General features: G+C 39.4%; 1 pseudogene; it reads left to right on the top strand.

Annotated features, from left to right (window-relative positions):
• The first annotated feature begins 7951 nt into the window (after window positions 1–7951).
• Window positions 7952–23075, top strand: part of LOC139731378 (A disintegrin and metalloproteinase with thrombospondin motifs 3-like) — a 90158-nt pseudogene continuing 75034 nt past the window's right edge.

The raw sequence follows: 23075 nt of genomic DNA, 5'->3' as shown, positions 1-23075 counted from the left end.
CCGACACGCATAATGTCGACAATCTCGTCGACGTCTCTTTGCAGTTTTTCGATCGTTTTCCGATCTTCAGAGCCCGTGACGATGAAAATGTATCCGGGGTCGGAGTCGGGTTGCCTAATGCCATCCTTGGCATGAGCTTGATCTCCGTTGCAGCTGCCATCACCTGTAGGATCCTCATCAAAGGCTTGAATAGATGGACTTCTCACATCTAGTTGGTCATATCGCTCTTTCGATGTCTCCGGTACCTTGGTATTCTTCCTGTCCTACAACAACAAAATTGTGTTAGAAGGCGAGAAGATCACGAGTTATATCTGACACATGATAAACATAGAAAAGACACCTAACCTACGGTGCGGTGTCCTAGATTTACTGACTCTTTGGTCAAACTGCGGATCGCAATCAAGAACAGATCATTTCTCAAGTCTTCATAACGACCAGACCCAAGTTGACTGAGACCTGGCGACACGAAGTCAAGATTGTTGTAAAAATAAGAATTGCTTTGTCAAGAAACCAAGGTGAGGATAGCAAGTGTACCGAAATTTAGTACAAGGGAAGCCTAGCGTTGGATCTATTCACTATTCTTCGTAATGACCCACGAGATGAATTTATGTGAAACTAGAAACTTCGTTTGATATTTAAAGATATACTCAGAATTCTCTCAATAAATCTTTATACTTTTTTCTTCTCATGTCTTTTAATTGGCAGTACTATTTATTCTCAGTAAGATTTTAGAATGTTGAAGTATGTGTTTTAATCATGCAAATCTCTGTTGTTGTTGTTGTTTTTTCCTACCTGACGGCGACTGATACAACTTAATCTGAGGCATCGCAGACGACAATTCAACTTGGCGCGTCGTGTTTATTGTATTACTCTGTTATGATCTATTAGTCGAGTTGTCAATGGTATCCATCACAACGCAACGTTGTTGTGACACATACAAACGGAGATATCATTATCAAACAAACATCAAGCAGCCTCTATTCATTCCGTCATTAATAATGGCGCCGTCATGGACTGCACACGTCAGGGAGTTTGGGGTTTGAATGGGCTTTGAATATCAGAGAGGGCAGCATTGCACATCGGAACATAGGAGATGGAGGTAAGATTTGCGAATTCTTTTATGCAGTTCCCGAAACGCGGATTTAGACGAGAAATGTTAGAGGTTGCTTTGCAAACAATGAGACTCAATATAATGACATTAGAATCATGAATTGTGTAAAAAGATACGATATGTTTCTGTTGGAAGTAAAGAAACAAAAGAATAAATGAATGAATAAATGAATGGATGATTGATTGCGATATGATAATTAATAATGATAAAAATGATAATCATAAAATAAAATCAAAGTAAAACAGACATCTCAACACGTTGACAGAAAGAGATATACAACGTAAGCTTTAGTAACCCCCCCCCCCCCGGCCATATACAACGTTATACATACATACAGTATATATATTATATATATATATATATATATATATACATTAATGTATAATTAAATATGATATATCTATATATATATATATATTTATATATGTATATATATGTATGTATATATATGTATATACATATTTATTTGTATTTGTGGGTGTGTGTGTGTGTGTGTGTGTGTGTGTTTTATGAATAGGACCATACCCTTCCAACCTCCTTTTCTGGGCCGATTAGCCTATTTCGACTGAACAAATTTCACTACGTCATTTTAGCCTGCAACATAGGAGAAAAGCCTGTCGTTTTGATGGTTCATGAGAAATGCAATAACCTTTCAGTGCTCATCAAGAAACAAATACAGAAAAAAAAAGTTCCAAAAAGGGTTACGTTATCGCCATGAAAATAAAAACACAAAAATAATCATTTGAACTCACCGTTGAATTCACCCAAAAATTCACTTTTTTTAAAATACTTTCGACGATGCTTTAACTGATATGCATTTATATAACATATGTGATTATATATATACATAATTACATATGTGTGTGTGTGTGGGGGGGGGATATTATGCTGGTCAAATAAGTGAAACGCTAGATATTATCGTCGCATGCAGATTCGATGCGGTAGCCATTGAAGTGCATGATTATTTTCATTGTCTTGTATGATTGCACTTGTACCGCAATATACCTGTGTACATGTCTAAACAATATACGGATAGACAGACGCATAGATCTGTTGTATATGTCATTCATAGCCGGAAGAGAGGAAGGAATTTCACAAATTGTCACCACCCCTCTTTTTTTTCCGCACCCCACAATTTTGATGGTGATCCAACAATTAGTCTACTCCCACTTTGTCTAATTGTTTAGTCTCGACTCATATGGTCTAATCCTGTTTCGTCTGCAACCAGCACGTCTAATGACCGTACAGTCCAATTGCCACTTAGCCTCATTACCAGTTGGTCTACTTTCAGATGGGTTATGCCCATGTCGTCTAATACCAAAGTATATTAGACGAACTTGGAAAAATCCAAAATTGCCATTATTACACCATCTGGTCATTAGAGACGAAACGGAAATTAGCCAAAACTGGGCGTTAGACAAAGGGAGGATTGGACCAGATGGACACTGGACAAAATTGATAGTAGACCAAGTGAGTTTAGCTTTAGTGGTGTTAGACGAACTTGGAAGCAGACCATTTGATAGTAGACCAAATGATTAATGACCATAAACCATTTTTAATGAAGTGTGCACATGCAGTAGACAATACGTGTAGTCTCTTTCAGCTCTGTGTGCTCGGGAACCTGACTAGAGTGGTAAAAGACCGTCAACATCACTTACCGATTTTCCTGGCATGGCGTCGAGCTTTCTTGCAGATTTAAAGTCCTCCTGCTCAGCTATACTTGTCCAATATATAGAGTCTGTGATGTCGTGAAAACACGACCAAGATTCCAAAGTGCCGTATTTTAACTCAGAAGCTCAATGTTATGACTGCCGAATGGAAGACTTATCTGCGTATCGTGAGGTATCACCGTGTTTGAACAGGGAGGTGGTTTGAATCAGTCCTGTGAACACACTGTACCACGCAAGCTCAGCATCTCATTATGGAAACTCGGGGAATTCCAAACCCAAGAGTTACCGCAGCATGGGCAACTCTGTTTTGATCGGAAAGACTGCAGACTTGGGAAACATATTACAGACCAGGAAGGCGTGAAAGAATCGATCGTGATTCCTCGTTGTACGAAATGCACAATCCGAGTGTCAGGCACATTATGCACTTGTTTATGGCTACAGAGAAAAACACTACTGCCTTTTGCGGTTTGGAGGCATTGTGAAAGTACATGCATATATCCTGAAAAACACATTAATTAAGATAGATGAAGAAAAAAGAACCGTTGGTTTCGAAACTTACAGTAGGTTTAGCTGGAGACCCATTGTTCTGCACACCCGACAGAAACAAACAAAAACAAACAAACAAAACCCCGAATGCGCTATTGACAGGTAACTTTGGTCCGACGATGCCTGCACATTTGACTTACAAACAGTCAGTGTCACAGATGCGCATAAGAGTAATCAAAGATAAGGAAGAAATCTATTTTGTTTACACGCACCTGGATGAAACAGACTATCACATTAATCCTCCGTATCGGTCATGTTTCCAACAAGTGCATGCGCTGCCAAGACAAGCATGCTGTTAGGGGAATCCCCGGCGTTACGTCATATCTCACCAATGAACATCGTCTCACCATCAAGCATTCCTTGAAGGCATACCAAGGAGGTTAGGCATACCATGGAGGTTGGCTAACGTATGCTGGATAAGGAATCTGCATAAGAATGAGTTCAAGTGTCAGCAGGAAAGGGGGGGGGGGGCAAGGGGTATAAGCATAAAGGACTATAAATTCAAAGGTTTGTTTAAAAGGACATTCCTGACAATTTTTATGATTTCACATCATGAAGTATTATGTTGACAGTGCCATGTATAGATTTGTGAAATTTATTGCGATCTTAGAGCAGAAAAACCATAAGATATAATACACTGAACAAGGATGATGACACAGGAAGCTCACATATTCCAGTAATGTAGCAATGTAATTCAAGCATATAATACCCCTTTTCCTCAACTTCACCTTTGTAGAATTTATGCATGCTTTCTTCTTTTGTTCTGCTACCTTGAGCACCCACTGCTGTGTCATCATCCTCAATCACTGTGATTTGTGTAGCTATGCCCAGTATAACCGACTGAGAGATGTTCAGATGCTAAAGTCTGAAAATCATCCCTGAGTCTCATTTAAGTGTCATTTGAGATCACTAACCAAAATTCAAGATATCAATTTAGATTTTTGTTTTCATATTTCAGCCAACTCATTTGCATTTTTCTCGGTTTTAATGCTTGCAATAGTTTTAAGAGCTTTATCAACACACTGATAACGATTCAGAGTTTTCTCTGATAATCTAATCTATTCATGAATGACGTATATGATAATTTCGTGTTAAAAATGAATTTACGTCAGAAAAGGAGGAAGAGCTCGCTTGGGTCCAAGGCCGTCACAGCTTGTTGAGATTTGTTTATGAGTTTGGTTTTGTGTTGGCGTTGGTAGTATGGCAACTGATAATCAGAACGTGGGTCGTGCAAGGGTGTGTACTCTTGGTGTCCCGCGCAGCAGGCTACTAAAACACGGTTATCGCACGGGGATTACCCGCAGATGGCCTGACGGTCCCCAAGGCAGCCAAGGAAAGTTACCCACATTTTGTGGGTTCATTGAATGCAGAAATATTAGTCAGACACATAATGATAATGATGATGATAATGATGATGAAGAGGATGATGATGATGGTGGTGGTAGTAGTAATAATGATAATATCAATAATTATAATGATAATGATAAGAATAATTTGATTTTATTTTATTGTTCCACATTTCAAAACATCAAACATGATACGATCGATTGAACATAAGATCGAACATAGCGTCGTAATTACAAAGAATACAAGAGAAGACAATTTAACAAACATGAAATGTGGGGACCTACTAAAAAGCAAAGCTTGTAATGTATAGGTCCCTGTATATATGAAAGTGTTGGTCTTCTTAAACAACCTAGTAAAGAAAACTATGAAAGGAAGGAAAGGGACGTAAAAGAAAAGAGAGCGAAAAGAGCAACAGAAAAAAATAAAATACACGAAAGCATAGCGAAATACAAAGTAGCCACCTGTAACGCACTTACAAGACTCCTTGTCACCCGAGCAACACAGTTACGTAACTGTAAGAATGCGCAAAAATGCACATGATACATAATGATTCATTAATTCAGGAATAGCCTTGACATGACTCAGTAAAAGCCTTGACATAAATGACTCAGTAACTCAATAATAAAAGCGATAATAACAATAATATGATTTATATTGCGCCAAAGCCACTGTGTACAATACTCAAGGGATCAGTGAAATTAATTTTGATAAGACGGATAAAAAGGCTGCAATAATAACTTATGTCGGAGTACAAAGAAAATATAAGGAGAGTTTTATAATATCTCTACTTTTCTATGAAAAAGATAATAAAAGGGCTCTTTACTTTATGACTTCAAAAGGTATGATATTTTTGTGAGATTCCAAATTTTCTTTATATCACCCTACTATTGTGTCATCACAAATTGTTTTAGTATTCTCATCCAGCGATGACAGCGAGTGAATTTAACCGAACATGTAAGAGTTCATTACTTTGATGTATTTCTGAGAAATGTCTGCATTCACTGTTTGGAATGTGACCTTAGCGTCAGGTTTAATCGCGTGATTCGAAGCCGATCATCTTACAATACTATGTCGCAAGACTTTGAAAGCTTGGTGTGTTATTCCTCTGGAAATTCCTCGAGATATGAAACCAATCCTATTATCATTTCTGTTGCTTGTTACAAAACATAAAAAAACTGTCATCTCTTTTTTCCACGCAAAAGAGTCTTTCCTGAGATCTGAAAAGAAAAGAACAAAGAAAATGACATTTTCAATTTTTCATGTTTATGTATGCTGTTATGATCGCTATTCACTGAAATCTTATGCCGCATTCAAACACACACACTTATAATTCTCACTTAATGTGTCTTATCATTTCAGTCTAAAAATCAGTCTCGTAGATTTCAAATTTTTAACTAAATTATTTCATGGCAATCTCTAAGATTGAATTCTTCCAACTTTATCAGCATTAGGGTACCGTGAAAATGGTTGTATGTGTGTTTATATAGTTATGTTTTCATAGAAGGGGAAAATGTAGGCTAACATTCTGTTAGTGACACAGTACAGAAATGATGTTCAATAACGTGTCTGAAAACACTTTTCGGCACAACGTAGGCCTATCGCTAATTTTCTTGAAAGTTTTTACCAAACTTACTAAAAACCCCAAACAGCCATCAGCAAAACAGTCACAATCTTTCACAGACAGCAGGGAAACTTTTAGTTACTCAAATTGTTTGTCAGGAAATAAAACAAAAATGTCTTAACACGCCTTACACTTGTAAATTTTTGCTTAGCCCCGGACCAACGGTGGGGCTAAGGGGGGGGGGGGGGGCCCTTAGCCCCACCGTTGGTACGGGACTATCCTTAGCCCACTTTCTGTTTACACTCGTTTTTGCCAAAGTGGGCTAGCCCCACCGATAGTACGGTACTATCTGGCCCTGCAAAATAGCAGGGGTTAGCACCGCAATTGCGGTGCCAAGCAAGTGAGTGTAAACAGAACGAAAAAATAATCCTGGGCTAAGCGACGGAGACGAAGTCCGACCCTCACTGACCAATCAGAAACGAGGTAATCAAGTGCTGCCGGTGCGTGCGTGTACGTGTACAGTACACAGCGTAATTATGAATATTCATGTGGTTTGGAAAGTCCGGGGCTAAGAAATACGAGTGTAAAAAGGTCAGTTTTCTCCTTAGCCCCGGACAAGAGATAGTACGGGACTAATTGGCGAGTGTAAAAAGCTGAAAAAATTGGTACGGGACTAACGATAGTCCTGGGTCAGAGAAAGTCCGGGGTTAAGAAACACAAGTGTAAAAAGCCCTTTACATCCTCATGACCTATGACATCCAACAAGTAGTTGACGGTTTGAATCTTTTCGGGTCAAATGACAAAATATTGTGTAATTCCTGATCACTGGTTGTTTGGCAATCGGCAACTCTTCCAAACACACAGCAGCCGCTCACCAACAGATAACTCGGCCATCAATTGTGTGTGCGCGCACACGCGCGTGTATGTGTGTGTGTGTGTGTGTGTGTGTGTGTGTGTGTGTGTGTGTGTTGGGGGGGGGGGCTAATTTTCATAATCGTGATAAGGGCAGAAATCGGGGAGGGGGGGAGATGACTTGATCATGAGAGGGCGCTACATGATTAGCTGCAGTAGAGAAAGGACTTTGCCGGCACACCGTCGCCGTCGGCTCTGTCCGAGCTTTGTTCACTTTCAGAGATGAAGAAACAAAATATTGAAAACAGGAGGTTGTCTTTTCACCTGGTCGCTGCGAGTGGTTATACTGGGAAAATTATCGGTAAGAATGGGAGTTACTTTTGTTTGTACATGTATGTATTTAGCCAGGTCTCCACACTAACTTTTTTGTTTGGTGGCCCGATGGGACCACCAAAATCCTCAATTTCAAATTTTTGGTGGCCCGAGAGAAATATTTGGTGGCCCGAAAGAAAAACAATTAAAAGCATTAAAAGTCCAGTTTTTTTAATGAGCCAAATATTTAAGTTTTATCATAGTAAGAATTGGAATTTGGACATATCTACTCATAAATAAACCTCAACAAACTCACAACACTCACTCTCAGGCATTCATTCAGTCCTTCTCATCCATCCTTTAAACAAATTGATTTAAATGCTAGTTTCCTGCGCAAAAAGTAACGAAGTTTTTCAAAAAAATTTAGTGGCCCAAGGTGGGCCACCAAACTTGACCTTTTTTTAATTTTGGTGGCCCCGGGCCACCGGGCCACCGGGCCACCGGGCCACCGGGCCACCGGGCCACCGTTAGTGTCGAGCCCTGATTTAGCACATGATAAAATTCTTCTTTCTGTCGGTGATAGGGACAGAGACAGAGAGCAGAATCCAGACATTTAAGACCAAGTGCATGAGGAGACTGCTCTACATTTCCTACTACAGGGAGCACAAGACCAACAATTACGTGCGGAACCTGGTCACAAACCGAGTCGGAACCCCTATGGACCCCTGCCGGCGACGCCGGTCAGACGACGGAAGTTGGCATGGTATGGCCACGTCTTCCGTCACAGCACCCTATCCACACCCACATTACAGGGTACTGGTGAAACAGGGCGCAGACGAGGACGGCGGAAGAAAAGCTGGTTGAAACGATATAAAGGATTGGACCAGGATGACGATGTCGGATCTGACGACCAACCGTCAACACCTACTAACAGAACGAACTGGAGAACGACTGCTTCATCTTTCTCACTCATACTTCCCCCACAACCCCAATATTGTTATGGGATTGAGTGAATGAGTGCGTGAGTGATAGCGACATTGGAACTGAGTGTTTTAGTGTATTAGAAAAATCAAGGAAGAAGAGGAAGAAAAAAGAAAAGGAAGAGGGAAAAAAGGAGTAGAAGTGGTAGTAGTAAGTATAGCAGTAGAGTGAATGGAATAGAAGACGAACGCGAAGGAAAAGTAAAAGAAAACATTGATGGTATTGGCATCATTATGGAGTACGTGACGTCATATTGTTACACCCGGTGAATCAAATAACAAAGACCTGTCAAAAAAAGAACATCAAAGCGATGAAACCAAACGGCTTTTTAAAGCATTATTATAGGTCAGCACAAACGTGGAATCAAAAGCTCGCTGCCATCAGAAACTTCGCAATGTGTACCTGGAACGAGGAGAATTAAATATCTTCTCTTAAACGTCTGCTTTTTGATTATAAACAAACAGGAACATAATTTAGCAGCACGCTCCCTTTTCTAAAGGATGCTTTTAATGATATAATCCTTTACTTTTGAGGTGCGTGGACTTTTTGATTTTGATTTAAAAGGCAAAATCAGTGACATTTTCAGATCAAACCTTTTATTTTCTTTTTTCTCTCAACATATGTATACACAATGTAATAACAAGTTTAGTTTAAAACTTCGTATACATGCTCTAAATTAGATGATTAACTTTAATTTTCATCATGCTGTCAACCTTTGTGTAGTCAAGATCATTTGTAACTTTCTTTTTGATATATCATATTCTGTGAAAGATAAAAACATATAACTTGGATTAAATTGAGTTGAATTAAATTGAATTGAACTGAACTGAATACCACAATAAATGTTTTAATCATTATTCGTTTGACTGGTCTCATCTATTCTTTCTTTGCTTCTCCATGCCATTGCAGTAAAAATAAAGCTACCATTTAGCAGATTTGTCTTTGAGGTTCATGAATTCGAGTGAAGGGCATTACGACCATGGGCACCATTCGAAAAGCATACATGCATGTGTGTCCCCACATCAAAAGAACTCGAACCCCAATCACAGCCAAAGTTGGTACAACACGATATTGGCAACAGCGCCACCATGTGAACTTTTTGGTTCGCTCTTCGCGAGCCCGGCTCGTACTTGAATGTTTGGTGTGATGGTGGTGATATTAAAGATAACAACGCACTGACAGATTTATGGTGCGTATATCATAAAAGTCACATTCTAATGTTTTTTCTTAACCACAAGATTATGTGTGTGAGTGGTTTTAGTGCGTCAGATTATGGTATTGAACCTCTCTCTGTCTTCGAAAAAAAAAAGCCTATAGGGAATGGAAAGAACGAGAAAAGAAAGTTTCTTGACCTCACCAAGCAACACTTACAGCAATTTTCTTCTTCAGCAGATGCAACTTCTAACGATCAAGACTCATTCATTATTATTGTTGGCGAAACTAGAAAGGATCTGGAAGATGACGGAATATATCTTACAAGTGTGTATATCTCAAGTAACCCTTGAACCCACCGCATTCCTCTATATAGTTCCTGTACAAAGCACGAGAAAGTTTAGATTCTCATGTGGAACGGGTTAACTCTTGTAACTCTGCAGGGACAAGGACATTTCAATCAGTTAGTAGAAGTGTGTTCAGCAACGTCTGATATGGTACACTCTAATCCTTTCTAAGACAAAAAAAAAAAAGAAAAAATGATAATCTATGATGTCATAGAACATATATACAAAATACTTTAAAAGTGCAGCACGTCCTAGTCATACCTTGAGAATTGAGACGTCATACAGGAGATTCTTTATCAAATCTTGTTTTGGGAAACAGAATATACAAACAATTTTCTAGGAAGCAATCTACTCACTCATTTGCGTCACTGCTTTCTGTTTTCTGTCTTCTTCTCTCACTGTGGGATCCGAGCACGTGGGTGGAATCCCAAATCCAAGATGTTCTTCCCTCAAACCGCTCCTTTTCATCAAGGCCAGGTCGAAAATGTGACATCAACGATGAGCGGCGATCGGGTGACAGGAGAATCTTAATCTTGTCGAGGCTTGAATATGATGCCCATGACGAAAAATAGGGGAAAAGAATCGAGGAGACTATACCTTGGGAAATAGAAGGGGCCGTCAGACGCTATATGATACATGACGTAAACCTCAATGTTTGTGGATGTCTTAAAGAGAGGAACCCAAATGTTGGAGACATTGACTGAGAGATTGACTGAGAGATTGACTGAGTGATGAGGTGTGATGTGAGTCCAACGGACGGTCATTCACCCCGTTTAGCCGTGAGCTGAACGACTTTTTTGTTTTGTTGTCTCGTTTAGCGTTTTCCTTGGGCTTGCTTCCATCTCGCTCCAGTCAATTTGCCCATGAAGATACTATATGGTTTGACTGTTGATCTCACTGCATAGCATTACTACAACAGCTCGGATTAATCTGTCTAATGCGTCAAAAATTAGAGGGCATTGCCCACAAAAAAATACACTAGACAATCACGTCAGACTTGGGGTATTTCGCTCAAACAGAAACGATAGCCAAACCGGAAATACATGTAAGATAATCATATCCGACAAAAGTGTAGATTATTTTGATTTTCCAATCCTTTGTCGAAGTCTTGCAGTTTTGTTGTATGTGCTGTATCCATTCATTTATCTGTCTGTCTGTCTATCTATCTATCTATCTATCTATCCATCTATCTATCTATCTATCTATAGTTGGATAGATAGATAGATAGATAGATAGATAGGTATCGATCGACCTGTATATTATATACATATATATTTATCAATGCGTCTGTGCATGCGTGCTTACGTGTGTGTGAATGCGTGTGTACTGTGTATTATTGTGTAGAAAGAGAAAGAAACATCTATAATCACTAGCCATTCAGAAAAAAAGAGATGCAATCATGACACACAATGCGTTAGATTGCTGCTGTCACAAATTATCTGAAAATTATCATATCAAAAATATCATTAACATTACTATATTGACTCTTTGATTAGTATCCCCTCTTTAACTCAGATATCTTAAACTTTGCGTGCCATTTATATTAACCCTCCGTTTGCCACATTATATCACCTGCCTCTAGGTTTGTGTGTGAGAGTTGTGTGCATTTGAGTAATTATTGGCACAGGGAGTGTTAAACATGCTGCTGTCATAGCCATGGAAGGGTTTGATTATTAGTGAAGAATGTTTGCTGTATACTTCTCTTCTCATGAAACGTGTATCCATTGACTGCAATCAAGTGTAAGTTATAACGAGAGCACAAGGTGCACGTGTTTGACTTTCCAAGTTGCCCGGATGCCAAGATGGCTCCTCCCCTGGGCGAATTCATGTTTATTGAACACTTTTTTTTAGGGGGGGGGGAGGGCTAAGAGTCACATGACCACACGGCATCCCTATAGCTACCACTGATCTCTCAGCCAGCAGTGTTGTTTTAGAGATCATTATCCATATTTTTAAAAATCCCTGCGAGATATAGTAAGCCTCCCAGACCGACCCAGGGCCGATCCCAGCCTTAGCCCGCAATTCCCGTCATGCGCTTGCCATCTGGAAGACCAACTCCTGCTGACTTTGCTTGATTTTCGGAAACTCACTTTTTTCCCCTCTCCACTTCCCCCAGATTTTTACCCTCAATTCACTTTGACAATCTCTCTCACTCTGTCTATCTTTCTACCTCTCTCTCTCCCTCTCTCTCTGTGTTTTACCTTCACAGATTCTCATAATCTGACACGAGCCTGCAAGTGGACTTCCTATTTACAACTTGAAGCCTTTCATTGCTCCGATTCCGTCATTGACCCCTTAGCTCTTATTCCTCCTGTCTTTCTCACACACACACACATTTATGTCCCATTCTCCCTTCTCTGGTTGCCCCTCCAGATCTACAGGTACCAGTGGTGGAGAGCTCGCGGATGTTGCTGCGTGGGACAAACGACCGACTTGTTGTCAGCGAGACTGGCACGCACAACACTCCTACTCGTACTCCCCAGCCCACTATCATCATTTCGAGCGTAGCTGTCACTCCGACAGCACTTCCAAGCCTGGGATCTCCTCTGGACACTCATAATCACACGCATGCCGCAACCTTGGGATTTGCCGATGAGATATCGCTACACTATATGACACCAAACTTGCTCAACGTGAGCCAACCATTAACAGCGTGTACTTGCAAGTTTCCGTTTTTCCGGAAGATTATATACGAAAAAAAAAATATCGAAAGTAACTTTTCCATGACCGTGTGTTTTTCCTCATTTGGAACTACCATACTTACCACACAGCTGCTAACTGTGTGTCTGCCGCCTGTACTCTGATTGGCCTGTAGAGGAGAATGAAAGGGCGAACAACTTGGAAGACCGGTATACATGGTATAACACACATAATGAGGATTGTACTGTGTTTTGTGACCACATTGCTTCTTCTTGGTGTTACAAAGGTGAGTTTAGTGATTGGAAATCATAGCCCTGCTCTTCCACAAGAAAACTTTCATGGGAGATGGTGTTGACTCGCAGCATTACATCCTTTGTCACGTAGATAGTTCAGGAATGATATTGGGATACACGTGTCGTTTCGATGCGCGTTTTACTCGCTGTCTTCGCTACATACGTACGATAGTCACAATCCAGACATGGTAGGCAGGAGGTGTTTGGGTTCAGACCGTTCCGTGTCACAGAAAATTGAATAGTCTTATTCAAAGTCAAGACTTAATCATGTTATTGGTAAGGTTCTCTTGCAGAATGCTGAGGCAGGAGAAACTGAAAGGATTCCATTGATTTGTCTCTCCAAAACAAAGATTTAAAAGATGAGAAGGGGTCAGGTCTGATGACAGAGATCAGGGTGAATTATGACACGATGTTGCTCTCATCCAACGTGATATGCGGCAATGCCATAGCCAAATAAACACAGGAATGCTTGCTCCCGCGATGTAGGACCCCCCCCCCCCCAACCGTATTCTGTATGTTTACCAAGATGTGCACTTGTAAAATGGAGGCAGATATGCTGTGTCACTTCGGTTGCAGCATTCCAATATGAATATCAACTTTCACACAGAAAAGAAAATGTATTTGTACATATAATATTGATATAATGTTTATATTTGTTGAGATCCCCTCTCTGCGTTGTCGGTAAAAGTGCAGATCCTAAATATCATGGATGCAAAGTTAGGAGATGGGTCAGAATTCAGAAAAGAGAATTAGGGAAATGCCATATCACAAAATGATGTGCTATTTATGATGCTCAACCATATCAAACGCTGCTCTTTATGAACATGATGAATTATCCTGTAGAGGGTGGAGACTACCAGTTCCGAATATTAACATCTGTATTATTCTGTAAGTTTTCCACTTAATGTTTGATGGACGAAAGCTTGGTAGAGGATGAAATTGAGGACTTGAATATAATAGTAGCATAGCGGAAGATAATGCAGTACCAGTGGACATATAAGCAAGAGTTAACCCGTCTTTATAAGGCTGCCCTTTTATAAATAACCAAATGACAAAAGCAAGCAAGCAAGCGAATGTCCTATATAGTTCCTAACAGATCCATTTTATCGCTGACAAGAATTGAATTATAAAACATTCGGACTTGTATTTCTTGCTTTGGTTTGGTGTTTTAACTTGTACGAACAAATTGACAACGCTCTTCGCAAATTTGATAGCACTCTGCTGGCTGTGGTCTGTTTCTTGTTGTTTTGGTCGTGTGTTGTACGTTGAAATCTTTGTCTGGAAATCTCGCTCCTACGCATGTCATCATAAAAACCCTAAAGAAGGAAAAAGGAAGCGGCTTCAAGATAGGAGAGTCAGGTGGTATTACTGTATAAAGAGAGCGTGTGGTACTCGTACTCGTGCGAGCTGGGAAGCTCAGTCGTATTTTCCTTCCCTCGAGACAGGTGCATGGGTGACAGTGTTCCCCTCTCAAAGTTCCTGCCAACCTTCTTCTGGAAGGAAAACAGGTGAACTCAGTCAGCAAATAAGTGATTTTGTTTAATACGCTGCTGCGGTGAACAAGAGGAAGGCATTGCCTTATGTTATCATGTTGATGCTTTTTTTTTTAGTTCTTGAATTGTTGTTGTTGTTGGTTTTTGTTGTTGAGGAAAATGGATTGGGGAACTATGCGTGAACTCTACTGAGTATAACTATTATGAACGCTTTGAAGAGTCTTTGCTTCCGTACATTCGTTTGATTGAAGACAAAAACGTGGCAATTCCCAGTGTGCCCGATAAGTCCGTATCCGGTTTCTCATTCGCTCCATGGTACAACTTGGCTTGTAAAGTACTTCAGATATTTGAAGTGGAATAACAGGTTTATCTTGTTAATTTCACTTCAAATAACGACATAATAACTACCTTAAAGGGGATGGCTAGTAACCGATCAGTGGGAATCAGTGGAAATGCTGAGGGATGATTGTTCCAATCCTTGTGGGATTCATTTAAGAGGACATTATATATCTATTCTTGTGTGAAAATTATTTGCTTCAGAATGGTCTCATATTCAAGTAATGTGCAGATTAATGCCCCGTCACTGACCAGGGACGCTTGCCTAGAAACATTAAACTGCACATTACTTGAATATGAGACCATTCTGAAGCAAATAATTTTCACACAAGAATAGATATATAATGTACTCTTAAATGAATCCCACAAGGATTGGAACAATCATCCCTCAGCATTCCCACTGATTCCCACTGTAATATTAAACGTATGTGTATTATGATATACGTAATTATGGAGAACTTTGCGACAAATCGTCAGTGTTTGCTGAAAAAAAAAACCTTCAAAATTCAAGGTATTTCCTATTTTAACGAATCTTCCACCTTGTTGAATGATAGTATAGTGATATTATGCTTGATAGTCAGCTTGCATGAAAGAAAGCATGTATGGGCTGAGAAGCGACTTAGAATGAAATACGTTGGAAGTTGCTTCAGTTTCTCTCTCTGTTATCATTGATTATTGTGCGGATCAAATACGTTCGTTGGAATTGGATGCTTAATTTACCATCCTGACTGCGTCACAAGTGGATGTCTTTCATAATGCCCTTTATATATATATATATATATATATATATATATATATATATATATCGATTAGAATGTAATTACACATCAAAACTGGCGTAGTGCTATTTCATCATCCGGTTTCAATTTCCAAAATTTCCAATTTCCAATTTCAATTGATTTGCCACATCACCCAGTGACAAACTCAACAACACGACTGAAACTTGGAAGGGCAAAAAGGGAAAGGGAAAACCTATGGGCCACATTTTTTTTTCATTAGTGTTAGCAGTATTTTGTTTATAGGAATTTGATCAAACTGTGCGTTTTGACTTTTGACGAGTGCGTTTTGTAGAAGCCGATTCTTCTATTAAAGAAATCTCTCCGTTTAGTCTATTTCAAATGAGAAATACGAACGAATGTTGGGTTTTGTAGATTTTCTTTTTTCTTTTTCTTTAGTGTCGCATGAAAGATGAATGTTGCTCGTGACAAAATGCCGTAACAATGACGTCCTAGATCAGAATGTAAACATCACGTAATGGGGGCAATATCATGACGCATACAGGGTTAGAAAGCACATGAAATACATCAGAAATATCTTTATGTCTCAGTGATTGATGATCTAAACACTGTACTGCTAGTCACGTCCCCGTCATAACACTGACTACCCATAGGACACATTTGTTGCGAAAAAACCCTAACAACCCGGAAGTGACTGAAACACAGAAAAACAAACAAACATCAAACAAAACAACCAAACAAAAACAATACAAAGTACAAACAGTAACAAAACGTAAAACACAGACAAAACAAAACAAACAAAATTATACCTATATAGTGTTTTGACTATATTAAACGTGTGGATATCATTGCAATCTATTAGTATAGTAAAAGGCAACGTAAATGTAACGATTATATTACAGTTACTCATATTTATGTTTAAATACGTTCAGTTGAAATAGACTGCGAAGGACAGGCGTAGGAAGACAATGTGGTAAAACCCAACATTCAAATTTATGATGACTTTAATAAACGAATGATTCTTTAAATAAAGAGCATTCAAATGAACGGAATGGTCCTAACATACTGTAGCAAGAAAGCTGTGAGTTTTTCAATACTTCACGGGTAGTTTACACGATAATGATGCAAAGGCGCAACCATGCGATGTGTAGATGAAGCTGTGAGTTGATGATGTAACTCCTCGCAATCCATTGTCTCCTAATGACATCCACACAAACCCTCACTTATTTTTTTTTCCCAAGTGACATCGAGGAGAAGAACTTCGTATCGTTCCCATCAAATTTTTAGTGTTTGGTATATACTCAGTGAACTCTATCTATGGTGTATTTTAGGGGTTAAGTGTGTGTTTGTTTGTGTGTGTAAACGAATGGGAAAGTTAATGAAGAGTGACATTATCACCTCATTCAAATTTCATAGATAAAATGTGGAAAATATGTGCAACTTTCACATTTCAAAAAGTTTGGGATTTCATGTCCAATGTTGAAACCCTTATACCATTCAGTCTACTTAATTTTACTTTGGTTTAAAATCTACATGACAATGGAGGGCACTGATAGAGAGCACCGTATTTTAAAGCGGAAGAGGCAGCAAAATAGAAAAAAAAAGAACAAAAAAGAGGTTTTCACAACTAAACGAGAGATAATTATCCTCGTGTTAATTCCCCAGACTTGAATCTCTCAAATTTTGAAAATTACTCGATATGGAAGCGACTAATATGAATATTTGCTGTCGTAACACAAATTTTCAAACGGATGGAGTTGTGCATGTCCGCCAGTAACGTAGGATGCAAGTTCCAATAGCTTGCCCATAGTCTGGCTGTGTGTAAGTTTATAGTTGTATGATTCGCTAAAGCATCTATTTGATGTCAAGGTTGTTCATAGATTTGTGTAATACAATCCGTCCTGGGTTTTTTTCTCTCCTTTGAGAGAACCGTATATACTGAAAAAGTCTACACACTTGATATACAGTGTAATGGCAAACTGAAAACGGAAGATGTAATTGCGATTATCTCTACTTGACGAAAGGTGGCACCTTGATTATCTCTAGCTCCGATGGCGTTACGTCAACAAAGAGGTCAGGTCAAACATCCAAACTTCCAACAATGCTATTGTAGACTGGCAGTTTTGAAATTTGGGCTTCTGAGTAGCAGGTAGCGAGAGATGACTTCAATTTTGGTGTAGAATATTCATGTGACATGGGAGGAAAATCCCAATTATGTGATGACACGTGGTATTGTTTTGTGGCACTGTGTATTACCGAATGCCGGCTGTTCATTCATGTTACATCCGCACAGTGTCAATCTTGCACTTTTCATCAAAGAGTATTCTTTATCCAGGGGAAGAGGAGTAATAGATAGGGAAGGGGATGTCATAATCTCACGAGAAATGAGAATGCTCGTTGTCTATTTTTTCCACTCTATAAATTGTGCTTCAAGCTGCCATATGCAGGAGAATGCACCTTCGGACTACCACATACTGGCAGACATGGTGACTCGCTTCGCGCATTTTGTGGTATAGCGCGGCATTACGTAATTTGCGATAATGCACTGTTACAGTAGCAATTATCTATAGGTGAAGAATATTTTGATAAGGAACAAAAAGTGACGTAACAACTTACCACCTCCTGACTTGATCGGACATTCATTGACTGCTTCAAACCATGGAGCTATTATGTATAGTTACATGTTCAAACCAAGCTCCAAATGAAGATGGGTATAAGTAGAACGCTTTATCAGCTGATGTTTTTTACCAGATTCATAGTGCTCATTTTTTCCCGCAAATCATTCTCCCACCTTTCTCTCTCTCCTTCTTCCTCTTCTTGGGAATGTCGTTCACTGGGAATCGAAGCTGATATCTCAAAGTTAGCGAACAAAACAACATTAATTGAGTGATTTTGGAATGGTCTAAGAATTATGCAAAACATTACATGTGTATACGCGGTATTTGTGTTTGGCAAATGAATTGTGTGAGTGAAATGATCCATACAAATTCTGCTCGAATCTTCCCTCTATTTCTCTTTTTCTAATAAGTGCAAAAATGATGTTTAATTTCAGATAGTTGCTCTCAAATCTATCTGTCTATAGAATGGATTAATATTGGTTTTGCTATGATTAATGTCTAGGTATGTCGAAATAAATCATCGCTTTAAAAAAAGGAAAAAATATGTTCCTGCATCGTAAAGAGAATCATCACCAAATCATTAGAAGTGGGTGTTATTTCGCGTGATTCTCTTGGATTAAAATGGTTGTGAGTTGTGGTGTCAGCTATTTCCTACGCACGACCTCGAACACTGCCATCAACTCGGGCTACATTTTAGGCCGGTGTCCCGGTTTTTTTAATTGACGATTTGTCATGAATCTAGCCTTTTGTCAAGGCCCTCTCGCTGTATGGTGAAGAGAGCCCAGCTGAGTGGGGTTGCGCGAGGCGCGCTCGGCTGGGCTCGCTTCGCTCACCCATTACAGCGAGAGGGCCTTGACAAAAGGCTACCATGAATCAGGCGAAAGCTGTGTTATTTTAGGACGGAGTCATTGGGCTTGTATTCCTGGTTCAAGGCTTTGCTTATGCCATCACTACAGCTTAGGTTAGATGATGTACAAGTTGCAAACCCTTAATGTTTGATGAAAGTACTTCTTGCTTTACTATGCGGTCTAATCTCATGAAGCATGTTCGTGAGAATTAAATGCGTGAGATTAAAGGCATTATTTACCATTTGCAGATGAAACAGAACCCAGCTTTAGTGCTTCAAAATAGTTCCAAAATGTGAGTTATAGGGATAGAAACCACCAATGTGAAAAATATGTTAAGTACTGTCAAATACAAGCTGTAAACAAAGATTCAATTCCATTGTTTCTAGAATGAACCATCTACAGTTACTGTTTATTGAGAAAAATAGTGATAACTCCTTATATTTTAGGCTGTATTGCTAAATTTTAATATGGTAGGATGTTCTGTGATACAACTGATCTACACATGATCATGCATCAACTCGAACATTTTTAAATCTCTGCTCCCAATCCAAAATGGTAAACAGTACATTTAATACATCATCTCATCCACTCTGTCCCCTGTGGACTCTTATAGAAAGAATGAGATCATTACGTATAACTTTTCATAGTTCGTGTAATCATTATATGCGTCGATTATTCTGTGTTGTTTCTTCGTAACACTGCAGTCTCGCCCGACACTGCAGTACTGATATTATAGTATGTAGTGACTTTCCTTGGGCAGCTGGCAGCAGTGTATTTGATTTAAAAAAGCTTCCAAATTGTATGTAGGCATATGTATATTGCGTAGATCGCTTTTTACCTATATTGTTACGTATGCATGTATCAGTGACTCTCAATAATTTAGTAGGAAACATAGTGCTATCCTTCTTTCTTGAATCCGAATTACGATTTTTTGGAACATACACATTCATTTTACAATGCAGGCGTCACACTGTAACGAAAATTTTTGAGCAACGATTGACATACGATAAAGAAAATATTCAAATTCGGCTCTCTTCGTATAAACATCTTGTCATTCGTGAGGGCTGTAAAGTCATCGTATGACTACCGGTGGATTTTCTCAGGCTGCTAAAAACCGATCGTACCTGCTTCGGCCGTTGATCGTCTGCTAACCAAGTTTGGACCAACTTCCCGCGAAATTTACAATTCCACGTCTTATGCCAATTTCGAGACACCGCCTTAAATTGTAGAATCTTACGATTTTTCTCTTGTGGTTAATGTCCGTGGGAGTGTATACTTAATTCAAATGACTGACACAGTTCACGACTTGATGTATACCCAAAATTATCAGCAAAGTTTACCGACTTTGTAAAACGCCTCATTTACACACTTGACCCAATTTGCAGATTATTGCGGTAGTAGCACTCCCTCTAGGTGTAATGCTAATCAGTATGGATGACTGTCACCATGGCAACGAAAGTAAACTTTCCTTCTTCACTCATTCACAACAAAAGATCGATTTCACACACTTTTATTGTTATCATTATTTTGGATGGAATACAATACATGTAGTACAGGTCGTATCAAATCTCCATGAATTGTGGTTATTACATTGACCAAAAGAAGATTATGTCATTTTGCCCACGCGTCTGGTCACGTCGGAAAAGCAATAGTAATCTCGGACCGTGTAGCCGGATGTTTGGTCTAAATATTCGATACAGGAGGATACACCCGAAAAGTGTTTTGCATTTTGTTGATCATTAGTTAGCAACGGTAGAACGAAGGTGATAAATTCCTAAAATTCCTAAAAAAATATAATCTTGAGTGTGCAACGTATTTTATTAAAAGAGTTTTCAGTATATAGGCCTATGTTTTGAAATTAGATTCGATGAAATGCTTGCTTATCAATGGCTTACTTTGACAAGACGTATTATGAAGAATCCTATCTTCATGTTCAAGTCGACGTATAAATGAAAAAAAAAAGTTGACGTAAAAGATGAAAATACATTCACACAAACAAAACAGCAAATGGAAAAATGTGCCGGCAAAAGTACCTGACTCTGTCTTAGTTTAAATGATTTACGTCTGAAAAAAAAGTCGTATCGCTCGAGCTCGGATTTCACCTGTTAACGTGAAAAAGTTTGTTTTTTAATTGTCTTTTTATTTTCGATGTTTGCTCTCTGGTATGAATTCATAGTCATGACGCCACCATTTTTTGTTCAGTAAGTAAACACATTGAGTGACTTAACTTAAAAGACTATTACTTAATCCAATTAATTGCCTCGACAAGTGCATAAAAGTACATACGAATGGCAAATTAATGATTTGCATACTTACAGTACATTTAACACTTTGTTTGTCTTTTTTTTTTACTTTACTATCCTGAAAACTGGGTAAAATGTTAAGTTTCTAATCCCAGAGTACAGTAGGCCTATAAAATTCAATTCAGGTAAACAAAATATATTCTGTAATCAGCCCAGGCCCACAACCACATTACTTACAAGTTTAGATAGAGTATCCGATCAAAACGAGGAAATAACAATTATGTGCATGCATGCAAATATAAATAATGTTTTTATACTTCCTTTCTGCCTGTGTATATCCAGCTTTGATAGAATACGTGATGCTACATTTTGGTAAAGGTGTCTATACGAAATGACAACATTTCGTTGACTAATCAAGCACACAATTACTCTCCAGCAATATAGAATTTTCGTGTTGAAATTATCCCATTTATATCTTAGCACGTTAATACAAAGCAGAACTAAACCCTTACGTACTATGTGGAATGTGAATAACCTGATTCCGTTATACTTTTCCACATTATCATGATGGTTTATTACTTTTATTGTAGTAATTTTGTATCTACTAGTAAGCTACAGGTAATGACGAACACTGAGACACTGATACTAAGATCTTCTGTGTTTGTTATACTCCTTTCTCAACCTTTCTCAACGTTTTCGCTAAACTATAAGTTTGAATTGAAACTAGAATGAAAGCTGTGCCTGACAAACAAAATTTAGAATGATATTTTATAGAGCTCAATACACCAAATTCTTTGACACTCTTCCATTCAGCATATTAAAGCAACATGAAGAACTTACTTTAGGTACTTCAATCCACTACCTCCTAGGCGGCATCCGACTGAGAAGCAGTGGATCTGCTTATGTGTGTCTGCCCTGTGGTCATTTTCGTGGTGTAATTAGTATCTCGCTGAAGCTTTGCTGTTTTACACGTCAGCATGGCTTTGAACGCCGCCTTGTAGTGTGGATGCTTGAAAGCATACAAGAACGGATTCACGCAGCCATTCATGAGGAGTAAGATGCTGGTGTACAGGAGTCCTTTGTGACGCCATCTAATGCAGAAGGCGACCGAGGAAGGCAAGACGCAGCAGAAGAACGCGCAGACGATCTGGAAGAGGTTTTTGGTAACCTCGATTTCCCGCCTGTTGATTTGGACTCGCATTCTTTGCGCCGCAGTATTGCTGTCCCCCTGACTGATGGTACTCACCGATCCGTTCATGTACTTTGCATCCGGGGAGGGGATATCACTTGCTGTTGTCTGTAGAGTCATCGTGCTCGCTCCGTGAGGCGATTCACCTTTCGTGATCGACAACAGCTGTCGATGATGACGACGGATGTAACGCAAGATGTCGATGTAACACGCAGAAGTGATGATGATTGCCGGTAGTAAGGTCATCATGGCAACCACCAAGGAATAGGAATCGGCCCAAGTACCATTCTCTCTAAAGCTACACAAATGTGGCAGGTTGCTGTATCCCAACTTGCCTGGCCCAAAGTACGGCACACCAGCACAAATGAAGATGCTGTAGGACCAGACGAAACTGATCATTAGTGCTGTGTTTCTCTTGTTGTAGACTCTTGCATACACATGTCTTGCCTTTGTGATGAGGAACCAGCGATTGATTGCAATCATCAGGAGAGTAAGGGCGCTCGTTCCGACTGCACCCATCACAGTACCGCCAATGATCTGACAGAACCAGTCCGGGAGAACTTTCCCCATCAACAGTGTGACAGAGTGGAACGGCATCGTCAGGCATGACAGGGAGTCGTTGATACTGAGGCTGACGACGAACACGTTCGTGGTCGTCCGGAGCTGGGGAGAAAAGACAACGGCGAGAGCAACCAGAAAGTTTCCGACGATGCCGCAAAGCGAGATCGCGGAGTAGGCTGCGGAGATGAAAATAAGTTCCGCTGACGAAAATGTTAGCGCAAGGTTTGGCAACGCGAGA

This window comes from Diadema antillarum, unplaced genomic scaffold (assembly GCF_040938485.1).
Source record: "Diadema antillarum isolate AM-2024a unplaced genomic scaffold, OU_Dant_1.0 seq00000368_RagTag, whole genome shotgun sequence".
NCBI lineage: Eukaryota > Metazoa > Echinodermata > Echinoidea > Diadematoida > Diadematidae > Diadema > Diadema antillarum.
The sequence above is the reverse complement of the archived record's forward strand: the minus strand, read 5'-3'. Positions and strand labels throughout refer to the sequence as shown.